This window comes from Pipra filicauda, unplaced genomic scaffold (assembly GCF_003945595.2).
Source record: "Pipra filicauda isolate LSUMZ 115617 unplaced genomic scaffold, ASM394559v2 scaffold744_size113956_pilon, whole genome shotgun sequence".
Taxonomy (NCBI): Eukaryota; Metazoa; Chordata; class Aves; order Passeriformes; family Pipridae; genus Pipra; species Pipra filicauda.
The window spans coordinates 76983-101140 of NW_024104914.1; the positions used below are offsets into that span (position 1 = coordinate 76983).

At 43.3% G+C, this 24158-nt stretch overlaps 1 long non-coding RNA gene across 1 annotated transcript in view; it reads left to right on the forward strand.

Annotated features, from left to right (window-relative positions):
* The first annotated feature begins 401 nt into the window (after positions 1-401).
* LOC120324882 overlaps positions 402-24158 on the forward strand; it is a 34359-nt gene continuing 10602 nt past the window's right edge. The window contains exons 1-2 of the long non-coding RNA XR_005566557.1: positions 402-475; positions 9160-9272. This is a non-coding gene — a long non-coding RNA (uncharacterized LOC120324882). The remainder of the gene's footprint in view (positions 476-9159; positions 9273-24158) is intronic.

Below are 24158 nucleotides of genomic sequence, written 5' to 3' on the forward strand. Positions count from 1 at the left end.
ATTGCTTGTTCGACTTTTTTTTTTCTTCCCCAAACCAATCGAATCCTGTTATCACTCAGAAGACATAGATAAAATTTTTTTAAAAAATTAACTATGTATTTATTAATCTTTTGAAAACTATTTATCTTGGAGACAAGCCTTCACTAAGCAAAAATTATATTAAATTGTTAAGCAAACAAAATAGAGGCTTAGAATGAAAACCCTTCTGTGGGGTTATCTGCTGTCATCTATAACAGGATCTGTGCCTCTGCACAGGGACGTATATTCTCCCCATTGAACCAACCATTTTGCCAGTGGATAGGCCCTTAAAATTATACACTTTTTTTTTTTTCCAGTTAAAAGGCACGGGGGAGGAAACAAAGAGTAGGAAGCAGCAGAGGAGATCTGAAGGACGAGTTCAAGACGTGCATTTCCTTGACGTTAGCAAGCAAGACACACCCCAGCGAAGGGATACATTAAGCCTGTGCTGGTGTGGGTAAGTGTCCAGCTCTCAGTTATCTCTGTGCAGTGTTCAAGGAGCAAGCTCTCACTCACACCTGCTTCACCAGGCTTGCTAGAATGATCTGGGTGAATGATAAGGAGATAGAGAGGGAATCTCCTTCCACACCGATGAAAGGAGGGGTGGATGCGTGTCAGGCAGAAAGCACCCCTGGCCCCAGGCCTGGAGGGCAGAAATCAGCTGCAGCTGCTTGCCAGGATTTCACAGCCTGCACAAAATCTCAATATTGTGTGACAAATCAAAATTGCTTGTCTCTACCTGACTGAATACATTTCCACTTGAGGGGTTTTATATTTGTACGTGTCTCCAGAAGGGGAATGTGCAAGTATGGAAGTGCCGAAATTTTCAGGGCATCGAAGTAGCGTGGCTTTTATTAATAAAAAAGAAGTTTGTGATTCATTTTATGACAGCAAAAATACATTTGTTCACCCAGTAAAAGTCTCTCCATGAACAAGAGAGGTGAAAGGATATTTCTGTGAGTGAGTTGGCTGCATATCAATGAGACCACGGGAGCCTCACTGATCTTAGTGGTGATACTGGTAATGACACGTGTTGACAATGGGATGCAGAGCCAGCCCTAATTCTGATTTAAGCCCAGGTAGCCCTTGAAAACTGCTGGGCAGCTTTTGTGTGTTGAAACCAAAGCACAGGTTTTGTTTGTGTGGACAAGAGAGTGGATGTGATTGACACCTATACCCACACATCTTTGTGTGCTTTGTGGGGGGCAAGCTGAGACACTGCAGACAGGAATTTGTTTACATTTGGAAGCAGGGTAAATGCAGTGGGTGCTGGGGACCTGCTGGAAAACTAGGGATTCCTGGCACTGCTGTTGATCTGTTATATTGTTTACTTGACCTTCTGCTTCCCTGCACTGTCACTCATTGTCTTGCCTGTTTAGACTGTAAACCTTTCAGAAAAGAGATTATTCCTAGCCCAGAGGATCATTGGTATTATTTGAATCTCTAGATGCTTCTGTGATAATAATAGTAAAGAAGATAGAAAAGCTGTTTTAAATACATGATGGTGTATACTTGTGAGAGACAAGGTATGGAAACACCAGAAGAAAACCAAGTAACATAATTTACCTGTATATTCAAAAAAATTAAGGTGTAGAAATGGAGAGGTCAACATAAAATGCCATAATAATTTTCAACAACAAAAGGTTTCCAGAAGCAGGGATCTGCCAGGCCACGAAGCAGAAACGATGCTATTCCGTGTTTCTTGGTGAGCTGCAGGCCAGGTGATCAATAGAGTCCAAATTTGCAGCAAGCAATTCCCAGTTGAGAAGACCACAGGTGATAAAGGGGAATGTTGAAGTTATGTAACCAGCCAAATAAATAAGAAGCCAGCAGCAGCTGAAAGTTACCTGAAGGGATGTTCCAGGGTAGTGAATGATTAAAGCTACTACCACTTATTACTGTTTGCAATCCTATAGGTAACAAATAACCTGTAAACCTGGATTATTACAAATTCAAGTTGCATTGAGTAAGAACTATGTCGTATATAACCCATACATAACAGGTATAAACCTGTATGCTGCAAAACATGAAGCATAGCTGCTGGTCCCCCACCACGAGGAGTTAGGAGATTTACTCTGGACGTGTTTTGTCATAAATGTCTATTGCAAAGAGAGGCCATATTTCTCCGAGCCAAGAAACAATTTTGGTAGCCCTCCCAGTGCATACATTACCTAGTTATACAACCCACCTTGGCTTCCAGGGCATAAGAAAAGTGACTTCTGTATAGCTTCAAAAAAGACACTTCATTTCTTCCTTCACTTATCTAGCTATTTGATTCTGCTCCATTCAGAACATCCTTTTTAAGACAATTCACTTGTTCTTCCCAATCAGCACTTCAGTCCGGTTCAGAGGCCTCCCAGATCTTTTTTGTTCAGAACACTTCAGCTCCTCAGAATTCTGAAGTCAGCATTTTTTGTCTTCCTTTTCTTGACAGAAAACATAGTCACTTCAGAGCTGATTAACATTTTTGTCACAGAAATGTTTTCCCATCAGACAACATGATTTCACCTAAATTGAAATTTGCAAGGATAAAATGTCATTTCTGACAAAAAAAAAAAAAAAAAAAAAAAAAAAAAAAAAAAAAAAAAAAAAAAAAAAAAAAAAAAAAAAAAAAAAAAAAAAGGTTTTCCAGCTGGGAGAAGCATAACAAAATATTTTGTTTGGGGTTGACATTTCAACATAAAATTTCTTGGTTTTTTTTTCAATATGTTGATCCAAAATTAAAAATGCCGTAACAGAATGACATGTTGGATCATCCTGTTTTGATATAAAATGTCTAGATCTTAACATTTATACTTTTCCACGGAATTTTGACTTTCCATTCAAGTTTGAAATGAAGAATTATTTTGAAATTCCCCGTGGGAGGAAAATTCCATTTCCTCCCCTGCCCTCACATTAGGAGGAGAGACTGTTCTGAAACCAGAGGAGTAGGTAGGAGAGTCAGGCAGTTTTGCATCCTGTGTTGTATGTCATAGCTTAGCTGCATAAATTTGGCCAAACTGCTTCACTTCTTAAGAAGTTGGGTGGCTTGTGGAGTTTTTTGTTAAAATGGGGCAGAATGCTTTTCTGTGTCCCCAGCAACCCTTTGGAAAACCATCAAATCCAGTTTATAAATTAGGAATAACAGTACTTGCCTGTGTCACAGGACAGGATGTGAGTCTTAATTGTTGTTTATTGAATTCTCTCAGATTCTTGAAAGATGCTGTAGAAATCTAAAATCATATTTACTGAAATGAGTTATTCAGGTGACTTACAAGCGCTGAGCAAACTTGGCTGTTATTTTTAAACAAGTATGAATTATTTGTTTTGAACAGTACCTCTAATCCTCTCTGCTAGGGTCTGAACTCTCCTCTTTTCCTTGCTCCACATTTTTATGCAGAGATATAAAGCAGCATTTCACAGTAAGCTGAATAGTGATACTAATTACAAGGAGAGTTTCTTCTGCTATTGACAATGCACAGAGGTCCATGAGGAGTCTCCATGCTGCTTTTCACTTCCAGCCAGATAATCATACCTCTCTCCCTTTCTTGTTTTTTCTGTTTTTGACATCATCTCTAACTCATACACATAGACACAGAGTGGCAAAAGTTATGGGATCAGGAGGATAGAAAATGCTGCAAACTATAGTGGATATTGTAAGTTTTCAACCCTTTCTGGGTTGTCATCTGGATTCCATCACTCATGGGACAAGCAGCTCTGTTCTGCAGCACCTGCCATTTAGCCACACCACCAAATATTCCCCCTCTCAAGAGATCTCTAACTCTCCCACCCAAAAATGAACCTCTTGTCTTTCACATCCCCAGCTCTTTTAGGCTGCTGTTTGTCAGGTAAGCTTCAGTCTGCCTGGTGTTTAATCTGTTTATTGCTTTGTCTGATCCTCACCATCTGCATCCTTATTTTCTATATTCTCCTGAGACTATGAGTTTCTTTACTTCCAGGCCCAGAAGGACAAAAGTGTGTTTTTTCTTGCACCTTGGGCTGCAGGAACTGTTGGAAAACATCATGCAAGAGCAATTGTGCCAACATACCCATGATTATGTAGACACAGGCAAAAGAGAGCTTTTCCCCAGAGGGCTTTCAGCTCTTTACCAAATTAAATTCACATGAAAGAAGGCACGAGTCTTTCTGTTTGATTTTTTGTTTCACTGTGTTTCCTTTCTTGCTAGTGCCATGGTCTCCATACACAGGCTTAAGTTAGTACTCAAACCCCACACTACTCACTAACTGGTATTATTTAACAGCTTTCTAAAACAGAACACTGCCCTTGGTAGGTGCTCTTTGCTTTTCTGGTGAGTGTTGACACAGGAACCACCACCCTTGATCACAGTTGCACCTCAGTCACGGCTGTTGTTGCACAAAGTGTTGCACAAAGGCAGGTTTACACACACAGTGGTTTCTGAGCAGAGTCTGTGGCTGAGCACATACATCAGCTCCAGCAAATCTAGGAGTGAATAAAAAACACAGAGAGAGGGGGAAAGGGAAAACTTCCTCTCTCTGGGGGCCAGCCAGGAAGGGTAGAAGTGAGGTCCCAGACTCTCATAGTGGGTGCAAGGCCATGAGAGCAAAACTCCAAGAGTAACAGTATGAGAACATTGAAGAAGAAAAAAAAAGAGAGAGAGAATAGCAGTATGGGAACAATAGAGGGAAAATGCTGCCACTGACACTTTGGGAAAGTGCTGACTCAGCAGCTTATGTGAAGGGTTATAGGGTTGTGAATAGGAGGCCGTTGGCATTACTAGGGCTAAAGCTCTAATGTACCTGAGGCCCTCTGTAGCACTGCTTTGTTTTCCCATCCTCCTGCTGCCAAGTCTATAATCCATCTTTTCTGATTTCCTGGTTGGGGAATCTCCAAGTAAGGAGGGCAAGGTGAAGCATTCCTGTAAATCTGATGTCTGGGCAGTTTCAGCCTTCTGATAAGGGCTTCAGTTTGGCTGTACAAAAGAAAAAAAAAACCCTCCCAAAAAAACCCCCCAAACCCAACATAGTTACCTCTGCTAGAAAACAGTGCATTCCAGATTTGTCCAAGTGCCATAACCAGTAGCCACAGGCATTTCTAAAGCACCAGTGAGTGCATCCCACTACATCGTGAATAATCACTGCCAGGAACATGGAATCTGGGCAGCTATTCATTTCTCCATTCCACTTCCATGGGTTAGTCCCTCCCTGAAGTGTTCACAAGGAAAGTGTCTCTATTATACATTTCATGGGGACATGGAGTAAAAATCTGTAGCCAGGATTTTCAAAGGAAACTAAGTGGATTAGGTACTCAACCACCCTAGAATTTCAGTGGCTTAGTCACTTTTAACAACTCAAGATAAAACTATTGAGGAACAACTGGTAGATTCATTATAAGACTAATATTTAATATGATTCATTCTTATTTATATTCTTGTCTTGGAGTCTACCAGTCCCAAGAACTGAATTCCCTGCCCTAGTTCCCTCTCTGTCTTTCCATACTACCTTCTTAGTGTCTGATCACATTTGTCTCCTCGTGCTTGGTGTCATCTCTCCAGTGACTAATTTTCTCTGGCTCTCCTCGGGCACCCTCACCTTTACTTGGGAAGGCCAGGAATGTCTGTCTGCACGTGGCACCCAGGGCTCTTGCCCCGAGCACTTCCTTTGCACTGTAACATCTTCGTTTCCCCATCAAGAAGCATAATATCCTCCTGGCGAGAAAAGCAAACCGGGTAAACAGGCACAGTAATTAGATCTGATGCCCAGGCTCTGGAGAGGAAATTGGGAGATAAATTAAAAGTTGGTCCCACTGGAAGGTTCCCCAATGGATATTGATCAGCCTCAGGTGAACTAGAAACAGTCCAAGGAGAATTTATTGATTAGAAGCTGACAACCAATTGTTTCTTCCTCTCTCTGTTTCGAGGTTGTAGTTTTTGTTTGCCTGCTTCTCTGATAGAGGCCGCAGGTAAATTCCTTTAACTGTACTCCTTTGTCTATGTCCAAGGGGCAGCAGAGTGGAAGCACAAAGGCTGGCAAAGCTCATTAAAGTCAGGAGCACAGAAATGGAGTGCAGGTCTTGCCATTGCTTTCCCCAGAGATGCTCAGGGTTGTTCTCTATTCCCTTTTGAGACTCTGACCTCTTGTCCTTCAGATTACACAGTTGGTTAGCTGAAACCTTTGCTCTTGGGTTTCTAACTCTCTGGCACAGACAGTGCTCCCATGAAAAACACACGTATCCCTGTCGAGGAGAGGACAGAGGCAAAGAGGCACAGATAACCCTCAGAGGCATTTATCTGCCTTGTCAGCAGATCTAGCCAAGAATTCAGGAGAAAGGGTATTTTTCCCTGACTGCAGGAGCCACCTGTGGTTTCAGAGTTATCAGTTTGCCTCTCACCATTGTTTCAACAGTTTACTACTGCTAATAGATTTCAATACCACTGAAACCTAAAGGAATTAGGGACCCAATTCGGAATATGATCCTGCTCAGGGGAACACAGAAACACTCCTGCATGTAGGGACATACTCTTCTATGAACATCTTAAAAACTGCAAAGTAGGCTTTGAGTCTTAGGCAATGCCAAATGCAAAGTTAGCACACACAGGCTTGAGTCTTCTCCTGGGCATGCAATAAGATCTTCAACTGCCTCTCCTCATACTGCTTTTTACTCAGCAGTTCTGTCTCAGGACGGTGCACGGAATAGATGGAGCTTTATGAATAAGCAGCTAGTCAATATTTTATTTCCTCCTCATTGTCTGGTGTATGGCTCCAGGCTTTATTTGCTGGACACAATTCAAACCCTACTCTGGAGAAAAAATGATTAATCTTCTCCCAGGTTTTTTGTGTGGCACACATCACTATAATGGCTGGCTGGTGTACAGACATTAACTAACTTAGTGCCACATCTCTGGCTGATGAGGGTGTACTGTTGTATTAGGCTCCTGTTTGGGACACTGAGGCAGAGACATTGCAGTAGGGAGTTTTGAAGGACTTCATAAAACAGCTCCCATCTTCCTGTGCTGTAGACAGGTATGTTGAAGATGTCCTATAAATCACAGCCCAGGCCTCAAATCAGGAATCAAGAAAACAGGGCATCCTCAGTGAGTGACCTTTCATGGTACTTGGCTTAAGTGTCTTGCTTAAACCAAAACATTTGTACAAATGACATTTATACTAGCAGGCAGGAGAAAATCTATCCCTCTAGACATTCAGCTACATTAATCTTGAGACCCACCTCTTCTTTCCTCTCAGTTCCTTGCCTCATTTACTGTACACTTTACCATCCTGGCAATAAATGAGCAGAAATCCTAAAGACAACGTCCTCTTTCAGTACAGCCTCCTGTTCTGCTGAAGAATAGGTCTGCCTTGTGCAATATGTCAGTCTTCAGTCAGCAAATAGCATGTGATAGGATAAGAAAGAACCAGATCACCAGAAATATGTTCAAAGGAACTGGATTTACTAGGTCTTCATGTTAAATTTGTACCTGCTATTTCCTATCTTCTAAATACATGACTTACCAGTATCAGCATTTTTTTCAGTGCCTTGCTTCTCTTATGTATGTGTCCGTGCATGGGTTTGAAAAAATAAGCAAATGGAAACTACAGAAATTCCATCATGTGAGTTCAGATTCATTCCTGGGTGATTCATCAGTAACGTGGGAACATTTATACATGTTGTACAGGCCTGTGCTACCCCGGCTGTGGGAGTAACTGATAGAAGAAGTACATAGTTATCTTCCTTGTAGGTCAGCACACAGAGGGGAATGAGGCAAGCATTTTGCATCTGGGTTTTACAGATGCTTGCTAACAACGAGAGATAGTGAGACTCTTGAATCCTGGATTATATTGTGGGCTCTGAAAGGGAATTTAAGCTACTGGGCCCAGACGCTTCTGCCTTTTCTCCCCGGCGTGGTCCTGGGTGCCCTCTGCTCTACAGTTTATCTGCATACTCTATCTCCTCTAACTTTGCTCAGCTCATACCCTTAGGAGGTGTGAATGCAAACCCAGACAATACAAGGTTGCTACTGAAATGTCAAAATTCTGTAACAGCTTTACAGCTTAACATAAGAGATATGATTTTTTTTTTCCTGTGGCTTATTGGTGTAGGAAAAGGTGCATTGTATAGATGGCATAACACTGACTGATATTTGTTGCCAAATTTGAACTAAAACCAGTAAATAAACTACTTTCCCCTTTTTCTCGTCTCTTAAAATTAAATCTGCAGAACTCCAGGAAGATTTTTCCTAGATTTATCTCCAATGGGTTAGTAGCCGCTAGGCCAAGATGCTTCCCCATGTGATTTATATGTCTTTTCACTGGTCCTAGGAGTTAATGCTTCCCCCCTAGGTGTTGGCCATTTGTAGCACAGCTTGAAAGAATGAAATAGTGTTTTAAACTCTCCCTTTCCATCTCAAAGTTGGGCTTTCAACTTTAAAAATTGATTCACTTTGGGTGAAAGGTCCTGGCTTGAAGGGTTCTGGGGAATGAGGTTCTTTATTAAGTGACAGAACTTGTGCATCATGGACAGGATCAGGAGACACTTCCCAATCACCATCTCTCCTTCCAACGTGACTTGCTCCTGAACTAGAGCTATCTGCTGTAGGGGTGAACTGATGGGAGTATTTTAAAGGTCTGGTCAGTGCCTTCCTCTGATATGGACCCTTTTCTAGGAAGATCTAGATGGGGATTGCTGGCACATTGCAGACAGACCATTCTGCCATTTGGAAAAGTTGAGTTGAGGTCACATGGATCCTGGGTTAAATGGGTTTACACCCCACCTCCAGCCATTTGGCAGATTGATTCTCTTAGGAATTTGTTTTGCAGCTTGACAAAATAAAAAACTTGATGAAATGCAATTTTAAAATATATGTATTTGGTAAATTAATGAACTAGCGCTGACTAAATGAAATTATCAAGAGCAATCAAAACTCAGAAGAGAAATCTTTTCAGGTGATTATAACGAGCTTCTCACATCCCATGGACAGAAAGTTATCTGTGAAATCAGTGTTTCATAGCAGAAAGGTTCACTTTTAGCATCTATAATAAGAAAACACCCTATAAAAGAGAGTATGTAAGAAAATCCAGAGTGTTCAGATCCATTTCACTGGTTTCAAACTTGTTGATTTCAGATTAATATTAGAAGAACAGGATCAGACATGTTTTATTGATGTCCTCATGTTCCTTTTGCAGTTACAAGGCTCTGCTCCCATGGGTTCAGCTTACCTGCAGCAATATATTATCCAGTGGAGAGCTTCCCATCCTGTGTGCCTTGACAGCAAATAACAGTGAAGAACAGAGACCAGGTGGGAGACATGAATTCTGGGACAACAGAAATAATACCAAAGCTTCCACTGGCTTCAGTAGAGACAAGGTTTCTCTCTGGGAGTTTGGCTTAAGCCAACACGTACTGGCAATTTACTGTAGTAAAGGAATTCATCCCACTGGTGACTTGGGCCTGGGTGAGTCTTAAGGTTGTGCACAGTTTCCTTAAGCTGGGCTTGAACTTCTGGAAACATGGCCTCTGCTTGTGGAAAACAGTGATCTGGGGTGCCTTTCTCATGCAGACTGTGTTTTATCCTTTATTTCTCAAATTTCTTGTGCGAACAGATGCATTTCCTTACAGTGAAAAAGATGTGTCCCCATCTACCCCTGCAGAGAATTCCTAATGTTCTCCATTCTCTTAAAGAGAGGACATGGGTAAGGGCATGTCAGACAAATGGGCTGATCCAAATAATCATGAAATGGCAGCAGAGTTTGGACTTCTCTCCTGATCGTGACCTCATGCTTTCAGCATGTTCAGTGGAAATATGCCTGTGTTTGAATTTCTGCTGTAGAGCTCAGTAAGAACAGAGTGCCAAACTCATCTCTGATGTAAGCCCTGTTTGACTTCAGCAAGTTTACTCCAGGGAGAGATTTGGTTCTGTGTACTTATGTGTACTAAGTGGAAAAGTGAGGGTTTCTGTTAATGCTCTCTGCTATGGTTAGGCTGAAAAAAATGCTATAGCACTGTGTTTCCTGTGAAACAAGGAACCATATTTATGTATCTATATCTCTACAGCTGTCTCTATATCTACTTACTTGTAAAATTAAACTATCGGATAATGAAAGTGGTCTTAGAACCTGAGGTACTTAATATGGAGGCTTTTTACTCATTAACAGCAAGCTTGCATTTGCTTTTGAGGGAGAAGTATGGGCAAAGCTGGGTGTAGATCTGCAGGACTGGAGGAGCAGGAGCAGTTTTGGATTAGGATACTGAGTGCAGGACCTTGGCAGAGCCACAGGGAGATCAAGGCAGGCCCAGCAATGGGATGGTGCAGGCCAGGCCTGTGGAGGGTGGGCAGGAGTCACAGATTCCTGCACTGAACAGTCCCAGGCAAAGTCATCAGATCATTCTCGTCAGAAGAGGCAAACTTAACCCAAGGAGACATTTCAATGCTGAAATGGAAACCACTCATGATTTTTCAAAGAATTACAGGAGAACTGATATCAAAGCTGACACCCAGTTGTAGCCAGGTGGGGTTGGTCTCTTTTCCCTGGCAACTGTCAGTAAGACAAGAGGGCATGGGCTTAAGCTGTGCCAGGGGAGGTTTAGGTTGGATATTAGGAAGAAATTCTTTACAGAGAGGGTAATCAGCCATTGGAATGGGCTGCCCAGGGAAGTGGTGGGTTCTCCGTCCCTGGAGGTTTTTAAGACGAGATTGGATGTGGCATCCCATGGTCTGGGAACCATGGCAGTCGTGGATCAAGGGTTGGACTTGATGATCTCAGAGGTCTTTTCCAACCTGGCTGATTCTGTGATTCTATGATTCTTTTTCTTTGTGATTTAGGAAGACCTCAGGAGTGGAGGGAGGCTGCTGGGGCCAACAGCCTCCCATCAGTGCTCCCTCCTGCAGAGTTTGCCCCCAGCTGTGAGTTGCAGGGGTGTCCCCCAGCACCCTCGGGCATCCTCTCGAGCTGCAGTGCTGTCAGACTGCACAAGCCTCCTCTCTTCAGGGAAGACAAGAGCAGAGATGGGTACAGTTCTGTCTCTTGTTTGAGTTGGTGTGTTCCTACCTCAGTGGGAGCACAGTGCACAAACAAGGGATCCAGTCACTCCCACCAGGGCTCCCCAGGAGTGACAGTGTTATGGCCCTCCTGGGCTGCTCCTCTGCAAAGGCAACCACTAAGGAGAAAGGAAGGAAGGAGGAACATGGATAAGCTTGCTCTCCTCCCTGTAGCATCCTGCAAGTTTGTATAATGACATTTACTAATGCTGCCCACATAGTTCTGTCTCAGAGGAGTCTGGAATAGAGGTTAGACTTTGTAGGTCACCGTTATAAAATCAAAGCCCTGCTTCAAAGCTCTCCACTGGCTGTGATGCAGGGCAAAAAACTTGTACTCTTCTGTGCCTCATTCTGCCCCAGTAATGCCAGCTCTCCTTCAGGAAGGCTTGGATGGCTTAGAGCCATGGCAGTCCTGCAGGAGAACAGCTTATGGGTTTGCTCAGTGGCTGCTCTGAGTGAATCCATAATACCACAGATTAAAGTAGGCTGAGTTCTTACTCAGACTCCCTCTCTGCCCCTCACTGACAGTCTTCCTTGTGCTTCTGTGCTTCCTGGTGAAAACACAAGGTGGCACTGAGTCAGCAGGACCTTGGCTGACAGTTGCCTCTGCATTTCTTTCTATTTATACACAATTACGGCAATTTGCAAGATCTCCCGTGGGGAGGCTGCAATCTCCCATTTCTCCAATCGTCTTGTGAGGGCAGTGCCAGTGACCATCCTGACTCATTTGTTGCAGGAGTTATTGTACAGTCACTTTATGTTATGTACTGACAGTTTTAGTAAGAAGTACAGTGCCAGAGTAACCTGGCAAAGGGACAGTCCCAAGGACTACATTCTTACATCTGTGTCTCTGTGAGAAAAAAATTACAGTTGAGAAAACTAAAGGAAAGAGGAAGTTGTCTCAAGGAATCCAGGGATGACCTGAATGGTGATCTACCATCAGGCCCAGACTCCTCATCACTGACAATATTTCTGCTAGAGAGAGAGAGAGGTCTAAATTGCAAAACCCCATCTCGGCTCCCCACAGGATGGACATGCCTTTCAGTTCTACTCTTTGCTAGCAACAAGCAATTACCAAATGGGAAACAGCAGTAGCATGATTACAGCTGTATGAAAATACAGCTTGCCCAGGCCCTACTGATGGCTTAAAACAGCAGTGTCAAAGCACCAGCTACACAGTGCCCCTTTCCTCTTTGCTGTCCCACTGAAGGTACATGACTGATAACACAGTTAAAACTGGGATTTGCCTTCCTCTAGGATCTGGGCCTGTTAAACAGAGATAAGTGCACTGTTTACAATGGAAGAATGTCTGACACCTAGAGGGGAGAATTGGGCAGCAACCCCTAAGGTTCATTCCTAGACATTTTGTAGTACACCATGGGCAATGAGCTTATTCCCTCAGGAATTTCCTCATGTGGGATGTGGGGATGATAAGCTCTCCTTCCCATGGACAGCAGTGTGATGACAGAGTACTGGGTAATACAAAGTTCTAATAGATGTGCCATGCAAATAGATGAGATTTGTACTGCCACTGCATTTGGGCTGTTTGATTGAAAGGGTTTGTTTGCCTTCCTGCAGGGTGAATGTCATTTTGTGTGACAAAGCTTGTGCAATATGTTACAGAGAAGACATGCCCTCATACAGAAATTTCCCTGATTCTTTTTTTGGCATCACTGAGGTGATAGGACTAAAGCACAATAAATTTTTTGACTGGAAGGTGCTATGAACATATAAAAAATCTTTAATTTACCTTTCACTTATTATAGTACTGCCCAGCCAAAAATCCTGTTCTGTTTTCCCTTATACAAGGCACAACAGCAGTGACAAAAACAACTGTGTTATTTGTGGATCATCTCTCCAAGCCCTGTTTGCCCTGGCCTCAGGCAAGTCTCTCTGGGTTCAGGGATGTGTTTCCATCCTGTCCATTCCCACTGCCTGTGCTTCCCCACCTTGTTCCTTGGCTCTGTGGAGATCCTTTCCCGATCCTCTGCCCACAGAACAGTTTATTTAACCTTGAAGTTCCCTTATCAGCTGCATCACCCTGCTGTAGCTGCAAGACCTAAATTGTTTTCCACCGTCCGTGAGCTGAATGGGGCCAGGCCTTCAGAGAGCACAGGCTTGGAAACACTTTAAATTAGGCAGTCTGAGATGGAAATGCTGTGGGTAACAAGGAAAACCAAACAAACCCCATCCTTCTCCCAAGGCCCTCGGCTCCTTAAAAGCCTGGTGGCTCTGTGGGGGCCCCAGCCCGTTTCTCAGGAGAGTTGTGCACAGCACATGACTCTTAATTAAATACATATTTCTGTGCAATGTGGAGTGAGAGGAGGCTGGTACCAGAGCAGACCAGCAAGTTGCTCCTCTGTCCAAGCTGTGCCCTGCAAATAGGTGAAATACATAATGCCATTGCATTTGGGCTGTTTGATTGAAAGGGTTTGTTTGCTTGCCTGCAGGGTGAATGTCATTTTGTGTGACAAAGCTTGTGCAATATGTTAGAGAGAAGACATGCCCTCAAACAAGAGCACATACCTGTTCCTTCAAGGGGAACTGTGTTCCTTTAGTCTCACTTGCACTGCAGTCTTGTGTAGTAATTAAATGATTCGGGTCCCCTGGGACTGCAGACTGAATGCAAAGACAGATTATGTCTTTTATGTCTTTGGTTATCTTTTTTTTTGCACTTGGATGGCGAGTTTCCATTCATTTTGCAAGTGGTTTTTCAGCACAGGTGTGATTTTGGTGTCTGTTATCACCAAGTTTGACACGGCCCATAAGAAACCAGGAGGAATTATGTGAGGAGAGTTTACCTGGCTGCACAAATGTTCTTGGACATCAGAAGGAGCTGCCTTCCATCCTCCCACGTGTTTATTCGGTGAAAAAAAAAAAATATAATTAAAAGTGGAACATATTCATTCTTTACAGCACAGGAGATCCATTAAAGGACTGGTGGCAGAACTCTGCTGATGGGAGCTCCCCTGCACAATGTTCTGAGCACAGTGTTGTCACTACAGTTACAGGGTATGGAATGATGTGGAGCTGACACCAGTCTCTCCAATGGAGGGCATGTGGCTTAAAATGTCAGGAGCAGAGTTGGAAGATGATGACTTTATTGGTTCTGTGGCTCAACCAAAACCCACTAAAATCGGAATTCTGTATTTGGTTGAGCCAAACACTGTTCTTTAGTTTTCAATTTACTTGTCCATTTCTCCTGGGCTGGTTTTTTTTACCCTTTATTTTTTACTTCAAATCAATTTCTTAAGCAAAAAATATTTTAAAGCAATAAGGAAACGTTTTATACAAAAATGAACTGTTTTGACATTTTGAAAACTCTCCCCTGATTTTCTGCAAATACTGCACAGCAAATTCGGTGCAGTCTCATCAACAGCTTTATTCTCATAATCTCCTGCTAAAATACTATTTTGTGCAAACTTACTGTCTGATGGGAAAAATACTGACATATTTCTTCTGGAAAGGCAGAAATGAGGACTGTTAGTAAGGACTTCAGACACCTTGGCCCATTTTCCTCTCTGCCACTGGCATTTTGTGTGGTCCTAGAAGGTCACAGCACTTCTCTGCTTGTTTCCTCTTTCTCTGGATGACAAGTTCTCAGTCAAGTAATGCTACTCAGTGTGTATCCATCCAGCACAGACTAGTGTGGGGAACTGATGCTGATTGTGATTCTGGGTGTTATTTTGATAATAATTTCTATTACAAGTTCTGTTCATGCAGTGAACAGGTTGTGGTGTGTGGTTCCAGGTCAAGGTAATGGATTTCACTTTACAAACATAACAGAACTTCATCTGCACAAAATCCTAATTGCATCCTTTGCCTTTACTTTAAGCAAGCAAAGCAAATTACAACCAGAGCAAATACTATATATATTTAGATATTTCAAATACATCCCCATTTTAAGCCAAATGCTGGGAAGCTTTTGTTCCTCTTCTTTTATTGCTGTGTCTCATAGTACATAAAGGAGACCAGGATGGGCATCCCACCTTCAAACCCAGCCCAGTCCAGCCTGCCCCATCCTGCCCCTGGGGGTAGCCAGGCAGTTTGGATTCCTGGTTTTGCTCTAAAAGCACAGAAATCTTTCCCAAGGATCTGTAAGCACGGGATAATGTCAACCCTATTTCACACAGTGCCTTGAACCCAGAGAAAAGTGGTTTGAAGAAGATTGTGCTGTGAAGCAGAGTCAGAACCAGACTCCTGGACCCAGTTTGCTGTTGCACAGCTGCCCTTCACTGACAGCAACATGAGTCAGAAAGTGCCTGTGCATATGGTTCCTAAAATAACTAGTAATCAGCAAAATTCACAGCCCTTTTACTCAGTCGCTTCTCTTGAAAGAGTCTTGTTAGGCCAAATGTCTTTTTTTCCCTCCGTCATACAAGTGCTGCTCCATTGAAGATAATGGATTTGTTTGGGTGTATCAGAGAACAAGATAACCATTGTGGTGTTCAGGAGGCATTTTATCCGTGTAAGGATTTGGCCAATTACTATTATTTAGTTACAGGCATGTTGCTGTTTTGCTAACTGCAAAAGAAAGAAAATCTTTTCCATTAGATCTAATCAACACAAGAAGCTCCTTTCAAAGAGAGGTGAGAGGACAATCAATTTCAAGCTGGAAATGCAGTGTGGGAACCTTTGGATAGTTCTTTATGCAGCCCCACCATGCCAAGCCATGAAACTTGAGCCAGCTCTGCATAAGCCACTTTTACAGAGGAGAAGCAGTGCAGCTCTGGTAGTTCCACTGAGACTCACAGCCCTGCTGAGATGTTCTGTTTGGCCCAGGTAGACCATAACCTTTTTTTCCTCTGCCACATCCCAGCAGACCTACAATCTTGGTATTTTCATCTTTTTTTTATTCCTCTTGCTCACTAAACTTAAGAGTTTTGTTGATGTTGTTTGAAAAGCACAGTCATGTGACTAAACTGACCAACTATAAATTTATTAAATAAGCTGTAAACCTGGGTGATTTTAAAACATTGCTCTTAAGGTTCATGAGAACTTTTTCCATTTATAGAAGGAAACCAAATGAAGCATATAAGTTGTACCACAGTGTGCATAAAGCAGAAAGAATTTGGCATCAGCCAAGCCTATCTGGGACCATTCCTTTACCATGTACAAGCTGTTGAATCATGAAGTTGCTGCTTTGTCATCCTGCCCGTGCCTTGACCTCTTGATTTAATCTGGGAGTTGTTTAGGGAGCTTTCTATCTAATGTTCTCAAAAGATGGCAGGGTAAGTTTGCCTTCTATCCAGCATTTGTACAGCTCTGAGTAAATTGCTCCTGCTCCAGCACTTCACCTGTGCTCCCACTTTGCTCTGAGCATCACATCCATCATCCATTAGCTTGACTTGCTGTATCATGACTCTGTTGCTGTGGTTATACAGAGATTTACAGAGAGATACAGCAGTGGTGACATGGAGGGTATCAGACACCCAAGGAGCAACCATTCCCAAATTGCCATATCCTAGTTCAGTCTCTGACCTCAGGAACAATGCTGCCTCAGGTAGGTCAACTTACAGACAGGTCCTTAGCTTCTGTTTCCAGAGAGATCACTATATGACCTTCCAGAACCTTTGCTTTTGACTTGTTAATATAGTACTAATTGTTTGCCTTTTTTGGTTTCTTTTGGTATGTTTTTAGTCTTTATCTACTGTGCTTTTAGAAAAAGTGTCAGAGAAAACGCTGGAGAAAAGATCATCTCTGATGTTTACTGATAAAAATGTAATCTTTCTTACTTTGATTTCTTTCTTTAAACGGTTGTTCTGGGCTAGGGACAGCAGACATGCTTTTAATCTATTTGTTTGAGCAGGTGGTCAGCCAGAACACAGAACCACCTGGTGCACAGGGCTAACCTTAACACAGCCCTCAGGTGCTGGTGTTTGGCATGGCAGGAACTCAACTGCAGGAGTGTCTCACCTGCCCCCTTCCCATAAGGGGCAGAAGTTACATGGGGAGCTTTGCCTCAGCACCACTGGCAGTCCCATTTCCTCCCTGAGGCCTCCAGCTGAGCCCAGTGGTGATTCCCAAGCTTGTGAGCACGGCATGGTGAGAAGGGCAGCCTGCAACAGTGGCTTCTGCCCAGAGCATCCACCCACATTCCCAGGAGACCAGGCTCCATCATCTGCTAGTCAAACTTCCTGACTACTAGCTCCATGTTTTCCCCTCTGCTGCCCTTCACATGTGAGAGGTCCTTCCTGTAGGCATTCAGAAAGCCATGTCATTATTCTCCCTTGTTCCCCACCTTACAACTCTTTTACTTCCTGCGAGGTGATGCAGTGCTGACACCTTTGCCTGCCTTGCTAACAAATGCTTTACCCCACCACCATGTCATTAGCTGGCTTTTGTCTTTCATCTTTAGACTACAAGTTTTTGGGGGCAGGCCATGGTGTCTCACTTGGTAGAGGGCAGTGGGGTCTATGCTTACTGTTGCTGTAAACCATGTGTGATATTTAAGCAGACCACGCTAATCTTTTTAGCGCAGTCCTCCGACTGGTCTGGTCCACCTGAGTCATAAAAGCTATGAGCTGCCTCACAAAACAAGCAGAAGACCTAATATTTGAGGAATGCAAACCACATGTGCATGAGCCCAGGGAGCATGGGCATTGCTAGCAGGGAAGGGGTTAATCCAGTCTTTTTTTTTCCCCTGCAGTCCCTGCCGGGTGGATGAAAATGAATCACATTTCATTCTGCTCTCAGTCAGCCGAGATTGCTCTATAATTTTGTTTTTAGTCATTCGTGACTGAGACCTTCCCTGGCAAATTTAGTCACTGAATGTTTTTGCTGTTTAGCCCCAGTCGTTTGAAATCTCGGGGGAAAGTGGGTTTCATATTGCGACAGCTGAGAGATGAGCAAGGGGAAAGCTGATGGATGTTGATAGTTCAGGCTGATGATATTCAGCATCCTTTCCATATCCCACATAGCTGGGCAGAGATACTCAATTCATTTATTCATGATCATATACAAAGCATTTTAGTCTTCAACATCATAATAGCTTGTGACCTTAAAGAGACACAGTCAAGTACTTTTTGGGCCAGAATTTAACCTACTGTAGAAATTGCTATCTGCTGAAAGTGATAGCTAATAATAGCTGCAGCCATTGCCATTCTTCCTGCCATCTCTCCATGCATTACTAGTGAAATTAATTTCATGACCATTAGAAGAGATAGAAGTGTATTATTTTCCCTTGAACAAGGAGAAACTGAGGCACAAAAGTTAAAACACCAGCCACAGACACAATCAAGGACAAAATTACACATAAGATTGAGGTCTTCTGTTCCTGTTAAGAATAGTCAAACAATGTCTTACACATGCTAAACAGTTAATTTGTGTCATCAGTCCAGGCTTAGCTCTTGAAGGAACATTTCAGAAAGAATTTGAGAAAGAATAAAAACATAATTCCTAAAATGCAAAAGCTCCCTTTGTTGTTTGTGCTTTAGCAGCACTAGCAAAGAACTATTCCCACTGTTTCCAGTGGTTTTGCAACGGCATTGACAACGTTTCCAAGGCCCAAACAGGAAACCAGATAAAACTGAGACATGGAAGTATTCCTGCTCCGTTCAGAGAAAGGTGGATGAGCTCGGAAGGCAGAGGGGGAAGGCAGAGACACGTGCATCTACCCCTGAGCTTTTGCGTGCAGGACACAATGGCAATCAGTCTGATGAGAGACATTTTGTTCCCCATTTTCCAAGAGGAAGGTGCGAGCGCCGCAGAGTCATGCAGCCCCTCTAAATGGAGTCCTGGTTCACTTGTCATGATCAGGAAATAAGTCTGTAGCAGGATTGCAAAGGGCTGTGGCACAGCTGAGACGTCCAGTCGTGTTAGTATGGTGAGACCCTATGGTTTCTGTGGAATGGTGCTGGCTGTTGACAATAGGGGCTGATGGAGAAGGCATTTCCATGAAGTTAATGGCAGTCTGGTGGAGGGTAGGGCCTGAGGCCATTATTACCATTGTAAGTTCTGGAAATATAAAAATGCAGAGAGAAAAAATAAAGAAAATTGCCTTTTTATATATCAGAGAGTTTAAAGTTGAGCTGGCTGTTGCCATGGCTACAATATTCAGTTTGCAGTCTTTAGTTATTTAAGACCAGGGGCTCGATCTTGCTGAATCAGTGAACTCAATGGAAACATGTCACCCAGCCTCAGCAGGGGAAGAATGAAACCACGGTAGGGCAGCAGGAAAGGAGAGGCCATTCCCATCCCATTAGAGATCACATCCCCTGTGCCCAAGGAGGCTTTCTGAGGTGCAGGAGCAGTGCCTCTGTGAGGAGATGGGAATGGATACAGGCCACTGCAAACTCCTCAGTTCACAGGCCAGGATGCTCCACACTGGCTCTCAGTTCCTCAGAGCACAGCATGGGCATCTTTGGAATGGAAACGACTGGGAGTAGGGCTGATAACCCCTGTTTGTAAGCTCCAGCAACTACCTAAATATATGCACTGTAGTAATAATTTTTAAGATCAAGACTTCTTGAAAGGAGACAGCTTTTCACTGGCAGTTAAGCATGTCTCAGATCATGGAATTGGCAAGGTTGGAAAAGACCTCTATGATCCCTGAAATGTTCACCTTATTCCCAGAATGGGCTTTTCATGGTTCATCTAGCAATGACATAGTTTGTGTTCATGATGGAAAACGGAAGTTTTCCCAGGGTGGATGTTCAAATTCCTGTTAAAATGGATTAGAATCCCTTAAAGATCGCTGTCTACTTGGATTAAACTGTGAAGTCAGATGAGACCGTGGAAGAGTATTGAGAAAATGCAACCAGCAGGGATTTTTTTCCCATCTTTACTTCTCTTCCAGGGGATTCCCAGGAGGACATGCTACCAAACAACATTTTGTGTTGTAAAGTACTGTCTTAATAAAAAAGGGTCCCAACTCTGTGCCTTGATGCCATTCTTCTGTCTCTACCCTTGCCAGAGAAGAACCAGAAGGATTTCACAATCTTTAGAGAAAGAAACAAGAAAAGTACAAAATCAAATTCTCCAGGTCAGAGACAGCACAGTGTGCATGTCCTCTGTAGCAGTGCCCCAGTGTCACAAAGTGGCTGCTTTTCTGTACAGAAAACAAGCATGTTTTATAGGCTTAGGTGCCACACTGAGAAACACAAATGCCTTATAGTTGCAGAACTGACTACCACATCAGAATCTGAGGTGAAAATGTATGGATATGATTCTCTGAGCTGTGCCTGTCTCCTAAAGTGTATCTGTCGGTCTGTCTGTATAAACATATTATCTCAGAAATGAACACAGTAGCTTTGTATTTACTGTAAAGATGCCACGTCCCAAAGCTGCACTGCAATGCCCAGGGTTTGTCTGTGGATCCCTGTCCCCCACATTCATCCTGCAGGCTCATCCTAGGGATATTCAAATGGTTCCCTACATCTGTAGGTTGGCTGTTTCCCTGCCTTTCTGATATATTATGTGCCTTCCTTATTGCCTCGAGAATAATGGTGGTCCTGTGTCCCTTTTGAGCCATCTGGTTTGGATGTGCCGTGGTCTCTGGCTTTTCCTCCTCACCAGACGAGAGGTAGAGCACTCCCCAGATCAGCCTCAGAGCTTCTGCCACCCCCAAGTGAGACTAGATAAGAGTGCCCCATATTGAGACAGAGGCAGGAGAGTTTTATCAGGCAGGAACATGAACCAAATGAAAGCTTTGGGATTTTGCTTCAAAAGGAAGATGCCATTAGCAGCCCCCTTTGTGTTTGGCTGCATGGGTGGGCAGGCATTTTATTAATGTCCTGAGCAAGCAGAGGGAACAGCTGCCTGTATGTGGTTAGTAAACAGCAGAGAGACTACATTAGTGTGAAAATAAAGGACTCAGGAGGGAAAAGGAGGTTTTCCAGAAAAGTTAAACACACCTAGACAACCAAGATCCTGTCTCCTCAGAGAGCTACACCAGTGTCATCAAAAACTCTGGAAGATGAGGAGGGAGAGGTCTCCCCAAGAGCTAGACACATCCTATTCACCACCAGCATCACTCCATGCTTCCTCCCAGCTCCTCTCCCAACTACAGAGCCCTTACACACCTCTGGCCTCTTTCCAAGCTGTGCCAAGTCCTCCCTTTGTGATAAAAACAAACACATCTCAGTTTCCAGTTTAGAGCTGAAAGGCAGACTCGGGTTACAAGCACAGCACCCCCCACCCTGTGGAAGAACAGGGGGTTGCTCACACTTTCTTCCTCCTCCCATGAGGGTGCTTTTCCAGGCTGTGTTAGCAGCACTTCCCAGCATTTCTGTAACATTCTTTCTGTCTGCTTTCCAGCGATGTAGGACCCCTTTGGAGAAATAAGCGTGCTAGGAAGCAGGAAAGGGATGATTTCCTCATTCATTAAATCAAACCAACTTGTATTGGGAAATACTGAAGATGGATGATGCAATTGAACTTCCTTTTATAAATGAGTTATTTTTTGTTGACTGTTGCTGCCATTGTGTGTGAATCTTAAGACTTAAAAATTGTGAGATAATACTGGTTAGGCCTACGTGTGTTAGAGAGAAAGGCTGTTGAGAGTCCCTAGAAGTGGTCTTTTTCCTTTGTCACCTAGAAGCTTTCTAGCAGGGAAGAGAAGTTTCAGTACTGATCACTCTGCTGCGTGGACTGATGTTTGCTGGAGGTTCAGCTGTTTTGTGGGTCACAAGCACGGGCACAGCCATCCCTTCATCACCACTGTTTGCACTGTGTAAATCTGGATTTGATATTCCAAGGTCACCTCCAAACTCACCACGGAGCAGGACGAGGCCTGGGATATCGGCCCAATTTCCTGTCCCTAATGTGTGACTTAATACACCACCTCAGTATATCTGTAATATCTACACAGGAATGTTACACAATTTACATGTTGATAGGTAGTTACTTTTCTCCTTATGTCACAAATCTGAATTTCCTTTTCCTCTCTCTCTCACCCTTCTTCCCTCCTTCCTTTTCTTTCCCTGAGCTGTCAGCACTAATGAACACAGAAACATCTTTATTTAACCCCTCGCAACATCTTCTGCATCTGAAATCCCTGGTAATGGCTTATGGGGAACCTTCCATTGATTGGGTTAATAGAGAACAAAATTGCCTCATAACTGTATTTCTCTTTGATTTTAAAATTGTGTCCCCTATCCCCAAGAGTTGTTGGAAGGAGTTGTTAACCCTTTCATTATTCTAGTCCTGATGGGGCTCCCATTGCCTTCTCTGGATGCTACCCAGTTTGGAGCTGGGGAAGTTGGATGGAAATTAGTACAATCCCAAAACATAATATGGGGTATTTCTGTGATGATAATGAAAATCATCTGAATAGAAGTAGTATCATGAAGGAAACTGTGCATACACTGTAAATGTTACTGAGAGAGGGTGAGAGTGTGGATTACTGTGTTCCTGTATTCAGCCCCTCATATAAAGAACTCAGCCCCTTTTCTGTCACTCATATTCTTCACCTGTGCTAAGGGAAATGGAGACCATTGTCTTCTTATGACTTCTCTATTACCTAGGTTTTGTCAAAATGCTAGAGAAATGGAAAATGTTGCCTGGCTCTGCTGCCACCCTTTGGAATTACACTTTCCTCTGTGCATGGTTCATGCAGCATTTGTGTGGATATAAAGGTGTTTGTGAAGTGCACAGAGAGGGTTTCCTTATGTCTCTGTACTGCCTGAGGCCATTGCAACAGTGGATGAATACAGACTTATCCTGGCCACCAAAACAAACTGCCAAAGAGCAATTCAGCTGGGAAAATAGTCTGCAGCACGTGTGCGGGTTTTATAAATCTTCGAGATCTCCTTCCTCTCTCTAATGGCATTACTGCCCTCATTTCTGGTCTTTAACAACCTGTCACAATGGGAGATGATAACAGTGACATATTTTCATATAATAAACATATGTGCTTTCCCCCTAAAGGGTCCAAGTGTGCTTTGCCAACATGTGTGGCAATAACCATCACTCCCTGGCTGTGGAACAGACATTTGAAAGTACAGGGAAATGTATGTGGAAATATGAAGAAAGGAACAGCGCAGTTTTGCTTTGAAATTTTTGTATAGATGAGGTGAAGGAGGGATATTTCACAGTGGTGGGAAGGAATTCTCAAATGTTAATTTGATCAGAGCAAACAGAACAAATACCCCATCGTGGCACAAGGGTCTTTAGAGGCAACAGTAATTAAGGATAGCAGCATTTTAATTTCTTTTTAAGGACTGCAAGAAGTGCAGGTCCCTTTAATTTTGTTGAGGGATTGGTTCAGCACCAACTCTGTGAGAAGAGTTTTCCCTCAGAATAATAAATACTGTTTTCTGAGGCTCTGCCTCTCCTGCAGGTCTCTCTTCCACAGCCCAGCAAGGCCTGGTAGTAATTAGGTGATGAGATTTGAGAAGATCACAACATAGGCAGATATGGCTGCAGGTTTTCTGCCTCAGTTTTCAATTATTATTTATCTGAGCAAAACAGCTCCTCTGCTACATTGTAGTGGTTCACAGGATAATTTTTCAAATGAGCATTTTAGTTAATATGCCATAATGGGACAGATATGCAGACTGAGCCTCCTAAAAGATTTAGATGTTTATGGTATTTACCGTAACAGCTCCAGCTCTTGGACTGATTCCACAGTAATGCCTCTTTCCAGACTGGTTCAGGGCAGTCTATGACAACCATCACAACATTCATCCTTTCCATCTCAGGAGTGGGTTCCCACAGCTGATAAAGATGCTTTGCCTGTCTGCTGTTACTTTGCTGCAGATGGAGACCCTTCTTGGGTAGCAGAGAGCCTGCTCTAGTGACTGCACTCTCATCCCCAGCAGCGCGGTGTCCTTGCAAAAACAATTTGTGCACATCTTCTGTCATTATCCACTGTACCAGACCTGCCCAAACACACGGCTAGCAAACATTCTCAAGCCTTTTCTCTTGCAGCCTGGGACATTCCCACCTACTGCTGTGAGAGAGAACAGCCTCTGAGGTCGGGTAACTGCTGCTCCCCGAAAGCCTGGCAGAGACGTCAACACAAGCACTAAAGACTCTACCATTACAGTCCTGATTTGGGCTACACTGCTCATGATTTTCTCCTGCATGTCATTTACACTCTTCTCATCCATTGCTGGCGGTGATGGGGGTATGAATCACATTACTGCAGCTGGTAATTTTAGAAACACTGCCTGGGAATGCTGCTAAATATAGAGAGGGGCGAGT